The following is a 10,935-nucleotide window of genomic DNA, read 5'->3' as shown; positions in this document are numbered from 1 at the left end:
GAGCACAGTGCTGGCCACTCCCCCTCTCACACTGACACTGAGTGAGCACAGCTGGCCACTCCCCCTCTCACACTGACACTGAGTGAGCACAGTTGGCCACTCCCCCTCTCACACTGACACTGAGTGAGCACAGCATGGGCCACTCCCCCTCTCACACTGACTGAGTGAGCACAGGGCTGGCCACTCCCCCTCTCACACTGACACTGAGTGAGCACAGCGTGGGCCACTCCCCCTCTCACACTGACTGAGTGAGCACAGCTGGCCACTCCCCCTCTCACACTGACACTGAGTGAGCACAGCTGGCCACTCCCCCTCTTACACGGACACTGAGGGGGCACAGCTGGCCACTCCCCCTCTCACACTGAGACTAAGCACAGCTGGCCACTCCCCCTCTCACACTGACTGAGTGAGCACAGGGCTGGCCACTCCCCCTCTCACACTGACACTGAGTGAGCACAGCTGGCCACTCCCCCTCTCACACGGACACTGAGTGAGCACAGCTGGCCACTCCCCCTCTCACATGGACACTGAGTGAGCACAGCTGGCCACTCCCCCTCTCACACTGACACTGAGTAAGCACAGCTGGCCACTCCCCCTCTCACACACACACTGAGTGAGCACAGTGCAGGACCAGAGACAGAGAGGGTTGAAGAAAGCAGCGGAGCTTAAGTAGCGTTTTCTCGGAGTTCACTGTGTAGCCTGCTCCCTGAATCGTCGCGGTTATTCATTTGTGGATGTTAACTGAATCTGTAAGTCAGCTACACTGCTTATTTCTGAATTTTATATTTTATTCTGTATAATCTTATTATTTTATTTTATTTTATTCTGGTGCGCTTAACGTTATCGCTACTGTGTAATAGTAGCCTATGCTATTCACCAACTAAACATATCCTATTCAATGCGTTCACAGTCTCTTTCACGGCCATCATTTGTAGTAGCCAGTTCACTGTGTAGCCTGCTCCCTCAATCGTGTAGTTTAATTTTCCATATTTATTGTAGGCCTATGTCAGTATCAGTATTTGCTTTCTACCATGCCCAAATAAAAATGTCACTGAACTTTTGCTGTGTAATTGTAACAATGAGCACTCAAACACACCAAACCAACAATTACTAAAAACACACACACAAAACTGATTTTGCACGGGCACTTTGCACTAATTTCTTCAATGTTGTGAAGTCCAGTCAAAGGAAACAAAGTACATTCAGGTGGACAAAATCAAAGAGCATCTGAGAACTGATGTTCTCTTATAGCAGGATAAAAGGGCAGAGTGATGCGAGAGAGAGAGAGATAAATACTTTTTTCTCCTGAGCCCTCACTCTTATCTGCTCCCATCATCTCTTTCTCGCTCACATTCTCTCTCCCTCTTTACAGACAAATCCTCAATTGTCAGGGTACGTGTGAACTGTTGTTTCAGAGCGGGAGACAGCTGATTGACCCCTGGACAAAGGAGTGCACTGTCCGGAGCAGAGTGCTGTGATCTTATGCTGTTCAGATGCTTCAGAAGACAGAAGGTCTTCTGACTTCCTCAAGTGGACAATCCTCTTTATTAAGACCTCAGGGTATGTGTCTAAGTGTTTCTGTGGCTCTGTTGGCTAAACAACAGTTATCAACTCACATTTATGTTAATTTAATCAACTCAAATATAGTATAGCTTTTGAATATCATGAATTAATAATCATAATTTAATAATCGATAATTAATTAATGGAGGTGAGAGTATTTACAGCGACTACAGGGCCAAGTTAGACCCTGCTGGTAGATGCCTAGTAGCTTCAGCTATTCAAACATGTTCTGCCAATTGTTTTGAAAACAATATATTAATCAGAAATATTGTATTATAGTATATTATATTATAGTATATTATTATAATTGTCCTGTTTAGCACTTTGTTTTTTTGTGTGTACACAGGCATTTAACCAAAAATTCACTTCGGGGCAATGGAACCAGTGCAAAAATGGAAACTATTATATTATATTATATTATATTATATTATATTATATTATATTATATTATATTATATTATATTATGGTGATTTTCGGAAAAGTAGCCTACTTTTTTTTAAACTCATTGTTTAAAATACAGTTCAGCGTTTTCACCAATGAAAACAGGAAAATGTTACAGGAAAAAGGTTTGGAATCTCAACAATATTTTAATAACCATTGACCAGCCATAACCATATGACCAACCATAACCATTGACCAACAATATTTTAATAACCATTGACTGAGCATTGGAGATGTTTGGGAAAAAAAGTTTTCAACAAATATGGCTTACACTGTATGATCCAAGGAATCTAAAAAGAGCAGGTTTATGCTTTTTGCCAAGAATTTCCAAGATTTCCAATTTCCAATTAAAAGATGTTTTAAGGTTTTCCAACCACTAACATGGTCACTGTCGTATTTACCATGTTTTCGACATACCAAAGCATTGGTATTTTACAGAAAACAAAATGGAGAAAAAAATTGACACGCAATATGGCAAACCTTGGAACCATAGGTATCATTCAAGTCTATGCAGGAAATTCTGCAAGGAAACTAAAGAGACTCGCATTTTAATAAGCTTAGATAATATAGTCAAGGTTTTACTGGAACATGTTTAGGTGGATATGTGGTTTTCCATTACATACAACCGAATCAGGTAATACAGGAGAGGTTTCCCTACGACATTTGTGCTTTCCAAAACTCTACTGAACACAGTGCAGCTTGGATTACTGCAATTTGGCAGCACAAAGAAGAAAGAAAGCATAACGAGAAGAGCTGTTTAATCTGGGAGAAACAGGCTAATGAGGCTAATGAGGGTGCTTTTTCATCTCTCATTACTGACCAGTTTATTTGGCTATAGTGATACCTGTGATGAAGCCTACGTATATTCTTCATCAGTCCATCCATTCTCGCAGTCTTCTAGAGGGTAAAAACAACATAATGCTCTCTAATGTCTTCCATGTGCTTTTTGGGGTTCATGAGTAATCTGGAATGCGCTCACTCAATCGCTTTTCTCTTCATTTTTATTGTTTTTTTTTTTTAAACTTTCTATTATGTTCTATGTTCTTTCTTACTGTCACTGCCAATTTCCCTCTCTCTCTCCTTCTCTCCCCCCATCTCCCCCCTCTTTCTGTTTCTCCTATATTGCACGTATGTTTCCACTCAGCCCAAAATTCTTTCCAATTCTAAGGCCTCTTCCTCCAGGCTAAAAGGAGGGGCCAGATCTGGGGCCAGTTTTCATGACCTGGATCAGCGTGTCTTTCCATACTCTCCTTTCTTTCACAGAATAATCCATATACTATTGCATAACAAAATCCTCTTGTGTTACAGCCTCAGAAGTTGATGCAATGTCGTTCCCACCTGTCCAGCACTGAATTCTTAGAAAGGTCTGTGTTGATTCATTTCATCCGACTGCTGTTTCAGATTTTGTCTACAAGTCATCCATAGATTCAATTTATAATACACTGACACAGTTATGAGATATGCTCAAATTCAAACAGCATGTGCCTATGGAAACCTCCCAAACTTTCGATCACCTTCATGTCCAAAAGACGTTGTATCCTGAAGGCTCACTCACTCTAGTTTTACTCATGGCAGTCTGCCAGTGCAAAAAAAAAGCAAAAGCCTCCAGGAAAGCATCCTATATGGGGCTGGTTTTTACGTTAGCTTTAAATTACTGTCATGAGAACCTTAAAGATTTCACAAAACTAGACACCTGCAGAGAAGGGCCTGTTGTCTAATACATTAATATGATTTGTGTGTTCTGTGTTTGTCAGTTGCAATATTATGGATGTGACAGATTTTGTGCTCCATTATTTGAGATATAAATAGTATTTGTTGCCAGTTCAATTCTAGGTAATTGGAGATCTTCACATCTTGAACACACATTGCTGAGAGCACTAAATATAATTACAGAGTAAAACCACCAAATTATCTTCTGATCTTTCAAAAATGTGCTCACCCACATGTTGTTTGAACGACTGTATGACTGACTTTCGTAAAAATAAATAAATAAATAAATAAATAACTAAGCACAATGTCCATCCTACAATTTTACATATAATGAAGGTGAGTGGTGACCAGCAGCTGTCAAACTCTAAAAAATAACTAAGAGCACCATAAAACATCTCCATAAGACTCATGAACAATACTGAAGTCATATAATAGATGTATGTGAGGGAAAATTCCACATTTAAGCTGTTAGACACTGATAATGTTCACAGCTCTGAAATCTCTTTCAAGTTTGCATAAATTCAAATACGCTGCGTCATGTTCCATGTTTGTCATAAATATGCCAAATGTCATTAACTCTTATGTGTCTTGTAATGGATCACGATCTCAAGAATGAGTGGAAGTAATTTATTTTTTGATGAACCGTCCCTTTAAGGATTAGTTCATTTGATTGGTGGAGTTGCTCGCTTCAGGGTTATGAGTAGTGTTATGAGTAATAAGGATAATTTGTTAAATATGACTTTGTGGTATCTTTTATGGAAGCATAGGTTATATCATCGCTTAATCTCAGAGCTCATGGTAGATCTGTTATGACAGGTTTATACATTATCTCAAATAGATTTCTCTATGGAGAAAATGAATGAGATTTTTACTGTGCTCTGTAGCACTTGATTCCATTATAATATTTCCAGTTGAAATTCAAAACCAGACCATCATCTTCATCATTTTGGAATTACTATCATCTTTCGCAGAATTGTTAAAGTCCTGCTTCAACCAAATGTCTAATGAAAATGCTTTTGCTTGCTAATGTTTCAGTCCTCAGCACAGCCAGAAATAGAAAATAGCTTCATCTGGGAATCGGCTTAGTCCACAAAGCTCACTATTGCTCTGATGTTGAAATAGTTTGGGATGGGGGGGTTGAGGGGGGAGAAAATTGGAGAACCAGATTCAGTTTCACTCGTCTGTAAAAAGCCAGGAATAAGGTTGTCATGGCAACACGGCGAGGTTTGAACTCCCTCAAAAAAATCCCCCTTAAACCGACATTAAAAAGAGTATAAAACACAATAGAGAGCCATGGTACCATTTATTTTTGGGTGCAAAACTCTCTGGAAAGGCTTGGTCCTTTTTCCTAGGCTGTTCCACTCAGCGAGAGTTCAGACTACGAGAGTGTTTTAATGATGCCTGCTGGAATCACATCCATCTGCTCATTATTTAGCCTAGTTTTGCGGCTGGCTCAAATTAAAAACTGATACTGGTCCATGGCTCCTTCAAGACTAACGCTGCATCCAAAATCGCACACTGTCTGAGTACACATTTGAAAGAACTATAAAAGAGTGTGTTCTATAGTACAGTGTGAATGCATGTAGTATGAATAAAATGTGGACGAACTACATTTGTCCTGTTGTTGCCATTGTCATGTGACTTAAGCTGTCAGTTGCATCACTTCAGTATTTTTGTAGGCCAACCCAGAAATTAGCACCAAAAAAAAGCTCTTTGACCAACAAACATTTATGATTCTTAACCATTTTGTTCAACGTGATGATCTTCACAAATTATCTAAACTACTTTGAATTTTGAAGCCTACAAGTAGGCCTTATTTATCCCCAAAATCAGTAAAAATTAGGGGTGTAACGATACACAAAACTGACGGTTCTGGTACGTCCCACGGTTTTGACGTCTCGGTTCGGTTCATTTAGGTGGAGTGGGGGGTTTAGAAAGCTAAAATTGCTTCTTCTTTTTTTTAAACAGTGCTTTAATTAACAAATTGTGTCCTTGTCTTTAAATTAATTCAATTACAAGTAAACATTTCGCAAGGATAAAAAAAATTATCTGCTAATGCTGTAAACTATATAGGAGCCCTTACTTCCACATTACTATAACATTAAAGCTTAACAACAGAGCCTAGACTTTTAGCCTAAATTCAGTTGCTATTTATTTTTATATATAATAATAATCAACACTCAAGTAACAAATTGTATGAAAACATGTAAACTGCACATAAGGCAGTTTTTACATTAACATTTTTACTCTAATTTATTATTGAAATATAATAATTTACACAGTTGCTGTCATTTTCATGACAGATATTTTAAACATACATTAAATAATCAATATGTCATTAACAGGTTAAGTAAAATATAATATATAGGCTAATATAGTGCATTTATTTAGTGAAAGAGTTCATTTCCTTAGCAAACCAACAAGCTGTAGACACTGAATGACTTGCCTGAGGTAAATAAAGCTATGTGAAAAACTAAGCGTTTTATTGACGTATTTCCGCTGTTGAAACACTGGCTGAGCGATTACACGAGTTATGATGCCTTTCAGTAAGTATACTGTATCTTTCAACATACCTTCAGGTGTCCATTCATGTTTATTATGTAACTGAGGAAGAGAATCGCGTTTACTCGCGCTCCACGCTGCCGCTTTAAATGAGGAGCCTATACGGTGATCTGTCACGCCACATCAAAGAGCGCCAAAACGACATTTAATGTTTGAATTTCGTGATCAAATAGACAGAATTTGAAAGATTACACCTTGCTTATTATCGAAAGTAACAAAACACTGAGCTTATTGCGATTAAATGTGGTAATTGGTGGTTAGGCAACGCTGTATTCGTTGTGTACACATAAGACATGGGGTCCAATGAGCCGGGACAACAGGGGGCGGGGCGGGCGTGTTCGGTACGCCATGAGAGTATCGCGATTCGTATCGTGGGTGGTGTATCGCGGTTTTTCGGTTCGGTTCGAATATCGTTACACCCCTAGTAAAAATAAAGTAAAAATGTTGAAAATGTTAGCATGGTGATGTTTAATGTCCCAAGCAACCTCCGTAGTCCCATTTAGCCACATGTTAACTACTGCCTTTTTCAAGACAAGTAAAAGCTTAAAAGCTTCAGGACAATGCAAACCCAAAATGCTAAAAACTTTATAGTTCATGCTCACAATCAAGATCAATCCAGCAATGACTTCTTTTGTCACATAGCCTACTGTTTTCACTTTTCGCCTACTATATAGTAGGGAAGAATGCGATTTCGGATGCTGGCATTGTGTTTATTGTGTTGCACATAGCCACGCCCACTGTGAATTCTCATTTGAACCAAGTCCTACTTCTCATTCATTAAATATTAAATATCCTCTGATTAGATGCGTGTTCATTACAAACAAATTGCTTGTTGCTGGAAACTTGTCACATCACGATTGGTGTATATTTATTAAAAGAGAGAACAGTAATATCATAAACTGCTAAACTGCATTTTCTTAAAATACAATGTAAATGGAAACTTATCGTTTCCTGCAGGTTCCTTCCTTCATGTCTTCAGATCATCTCATAGAGTAGAGCTGACGCCAATAAGCCACTGAACCACATGTCAAGAGGACCTGTTTCAAGAAAAGGTCATGTAAAGGAATGTGGCCCCTTGTGGGGTCAGAGTTTAAAAGTCAGGGGTCGCCTTAGTTCTTTTAATGGTGCAGTCCATTGGTAAAGTGCCAGAGATTACACTGTTCTATGTTCAGAGCAGAACTAAAAACAACCCAACATATTTTTTCTCTTTTGTCTTCTATTGCTCAGAGGGAACCAAACAAAGAGACTAGTGTAAATTAAGAAACAGTGTTCCTCAAGCTTTTATTATCATGTAATAGCCTATATCTCAACCACAGTAATGAGAAGCTCCTCTAGAGCAATGATTCCTCGACCATAGACAGTAAAAAATAGTGGTGGGTCTCGATCTAAAAATCGCAGTAAGACTGTTCTGATTGGGCCAAAAAAAAAAAAAAAACTATTGTAACGTCTGAAGCACGACAGACTTTTAATCGGAACGCAAGAACAACTGCGTAACAAACGCACCAGCCTAACTCACTCGCTTCTCTCTATCCGGCTTTTTCCAAACTCACCGCATTAACCCTATAACTGCCGGTGCAAAATAATACAGCAATTTAACAACAATTATACAGCGTCTGTGCGCTACACTATTGTATCCATCCTATTTTGCAATGCGGGAGTATATTTTCGGTGAATGTGCGGTTATTAGCCGCTGAAATAAAAAAAAGAAGAAACTGGCGCTACAAACCAGTGTGTTTATGATTACGATAATACATTAAAATAATATGATAAGAAATACCAGTTTGTAGGCTAATATAAAGCAGCAGAACGGACTGTTTGTGTTAAGCTAAAATAACTGCAAGCGATGACACCGGAATTCCCGCACGTTCACATTCTGTTCTTAGGCTACATTAAAATTAAAGGGATAGTTCACCCAAAAATGAAAATTAGCCCATGATTTTCTCACCCTGAACCCATGTATATGACATACTTTCGGATGAATACAAAATGTTCTGGCTCTTCCAAGCTTTATAATGAGAGTGAATGGCTGGTGAACATTTGAAGACCAAAAAAGTGCATCCATCCATTATATAAGTAGCCTAATCCATATGGCTACAGGGGGTTAATAAAGGCCTTCTGAAGTGAAGCCATGTGTTTGTGTAAGGAAAATACCCATATTTAAAAGTTTATAAACTATAATCACTAGCTTCCAACAGATGGATGTGCGCATCAATTTACGGTGGAAGATAACCTCTGGCTCTGAGCGTAATGACGAACAGAGAAGCTCAGAGGAAAGAGCAAAACAAAACACCGGTTGCGAATTAGCCATTTTGAAGAGAAATGTCGGAGGATTTCTATTTCTAAAAGAAGAGGAGCTTCAGTTTGTTGCACAGCCCTATTTGTTTAAACCGAGAGAGCTTATGATACTCCTACATCCTACGTCATACATGCGCCACGGGTTACTCTTGTGGTGCAAGTAGATTTGCGTATATGCCTACGGTTGTCTGGAGGAAGCTAGTTATTTTATATTATAAAGTTATAAATATGAGTATTTATCTTACAAAAACCCATGGCTTCGCTTCAGAAGGCCTTTATTAAACCCCCAGAGCTGTGTGGAGCCATTCACTCCCACTATAAAGCTTGGAAGAGCCAGGACATTTTTAAAATATAACTCAGATTGTATTCGTCCGAAAGAATAATGTAATATACACATATACTGTATGGCTTCATCCTGTGGATACAATAATAAAATTATTCAGATTAAAATATTATAAAATAAAAGGAGCGACTAGCGATTTTTATTAATTGATGGATTGCTTATTATATTGTTTAGAATTACTCAAATAAACAATTTTGGTTCTTTGTTGGGTCTGCAATGATGCCCAATGTAAAATCTGGCTTCTTAAGCGAAAGCTGTAGAAAACCACTGATTTCTATCTCAGTTAGAGCAGTTGTTGTTTTTATCAAATCGTTCATGTTTTATTCAGCGAACAACAGTAGTCTGAAATCATGCATGTTCTTGCTCTTTCTTTATCACTTCAAACCAGGTGGCTTTGTGGAACTGCAGACTAATTAGAATTATGTAAATGAAATAATCCACTGAGTCAAATTCTGAGCCACTAATCACTATATGATTCTTATGTAATTATGTATTTTCCCACAGGTAAATGGCATGTAGCAGAATGGGAATATGTAGATCTGCATGAAATGATTTTAATGTTTCTACCTGATGCGATCCAATTAAAGTCAATCAGATTTGTACTTTTTATGTATGTGTTTTAGATTGGTTCGATATTTTATTTGTGTGCAAATGCATTAGTAGTGTGAATGTGAAACATCTGTAATGCCGATAAACCACCCTAAAATTGAAAATTGTGGAAAAATGGACACACTGCTATTGCGTCAACATCCTAAGTCTATATTTTCAGTTTAAAAATACTGACCACTATGCCGCAGCTTTTTGTTACTGCTAATGAGACTGGAATCTCTCCCGCTGTTTAATGGGGCTAGTAAAATACCGTATTGTGCACGCTCTTACAGCCATAACCCTGGCCAAACACTAAATTACAGCTTGGGCTTGTGCGCACATATGGACTTGGCAAGATGATGAACTAGCACAGGCATTTAACTCACCAGCTCGAAATGAGAAGAGCACAAATATGTAAGACATGTAAATATACCACTTATTTCCAACATATCGCTGCCACGTTATTTCAAACTAAGCATTACATTTTCAAATGCAAAGCGTGTAGCTCATCTATTCCAGTTTGTGTGCTCTGCAGGCATCGGCAGCAGGAGGAGAAACTGCGGGCTGTGGTGATGCTCCTTTCATCTCCTCTGGCTGTGGATCAAGCAGTGTGTGCTGCCTTCACCCGCACTCACTCCTCCTCTTCCCCCTTCCTCCCTTCATCCTCCACCCAACTCCTGTCAGGAGAAGGCACTGATGCAGCATCCCAGTGGATTTCATTCACCATTAGCACATATCCCCTTTTTAACCCTCTTTAGTTTTGTTTTGTTAGGATTCTAAAAAGGAATCGTATACATTTAAAAAATAATTTACACAGTATACATCAATTTTAAAAACATGTTCCTTTGACTCAAGAATTAAGGACTCAAGGATTAAGATGAAGAATTGCACTTTTTCCGAAAGGTGACTGACTATGTAAATATGACTATAAAAATGAATGTTAAATCAGTAAATATAATTAATTATTATATTAATTATGATTTACATATGATGTTTTCGATTGGCTCAATTAGACAAATAATAGAGAAGCTTCAACGCTCTGTTCCACTTTTTTCAGAAAGGTGACTGTTATCCAGAAAAGACTAATATAAATCTGACTGGACTAATATGAATGTTGACACTTGTGTTAATGAAATTGAACTGGCTAATGTAATACCAAATGAATGTGAAACTACTCATCTGGCCAAGCAGCAAATATTCTCACTACCACATTAGAACAAGATCCATCTCAGCTGATCTCATTCATTATCTCTGTGAGGCACTTCAGCCGATTTACCGAAACTCAATGAAGGCTTGTTACTCTCTAACTGGGGGAAATCTTATTTTTAGACACATACTTGTCAAGATTAAAGAGGACAGCTTTTAATTTGACTCAACTGAAGGCCTTTTTAGTTCGCAATTAAGGGGTTCTTAATTCAGGGCAATTAATCTTA

This window comes from Rutilus rutilus (genome assembly GCF_951802725.1).
Source record: "Rutilus rutilus genome assembly, chromosome: 12".
Lineage (NCBI taxonomy): Eukaryota > Metazoa > Chordata > Actinopteri > Cypriniformes > Leuciscidae > Rutilus > Rutilus rutilus.
Note: the sequence above shows the minus strand (reverse complement) of the source record.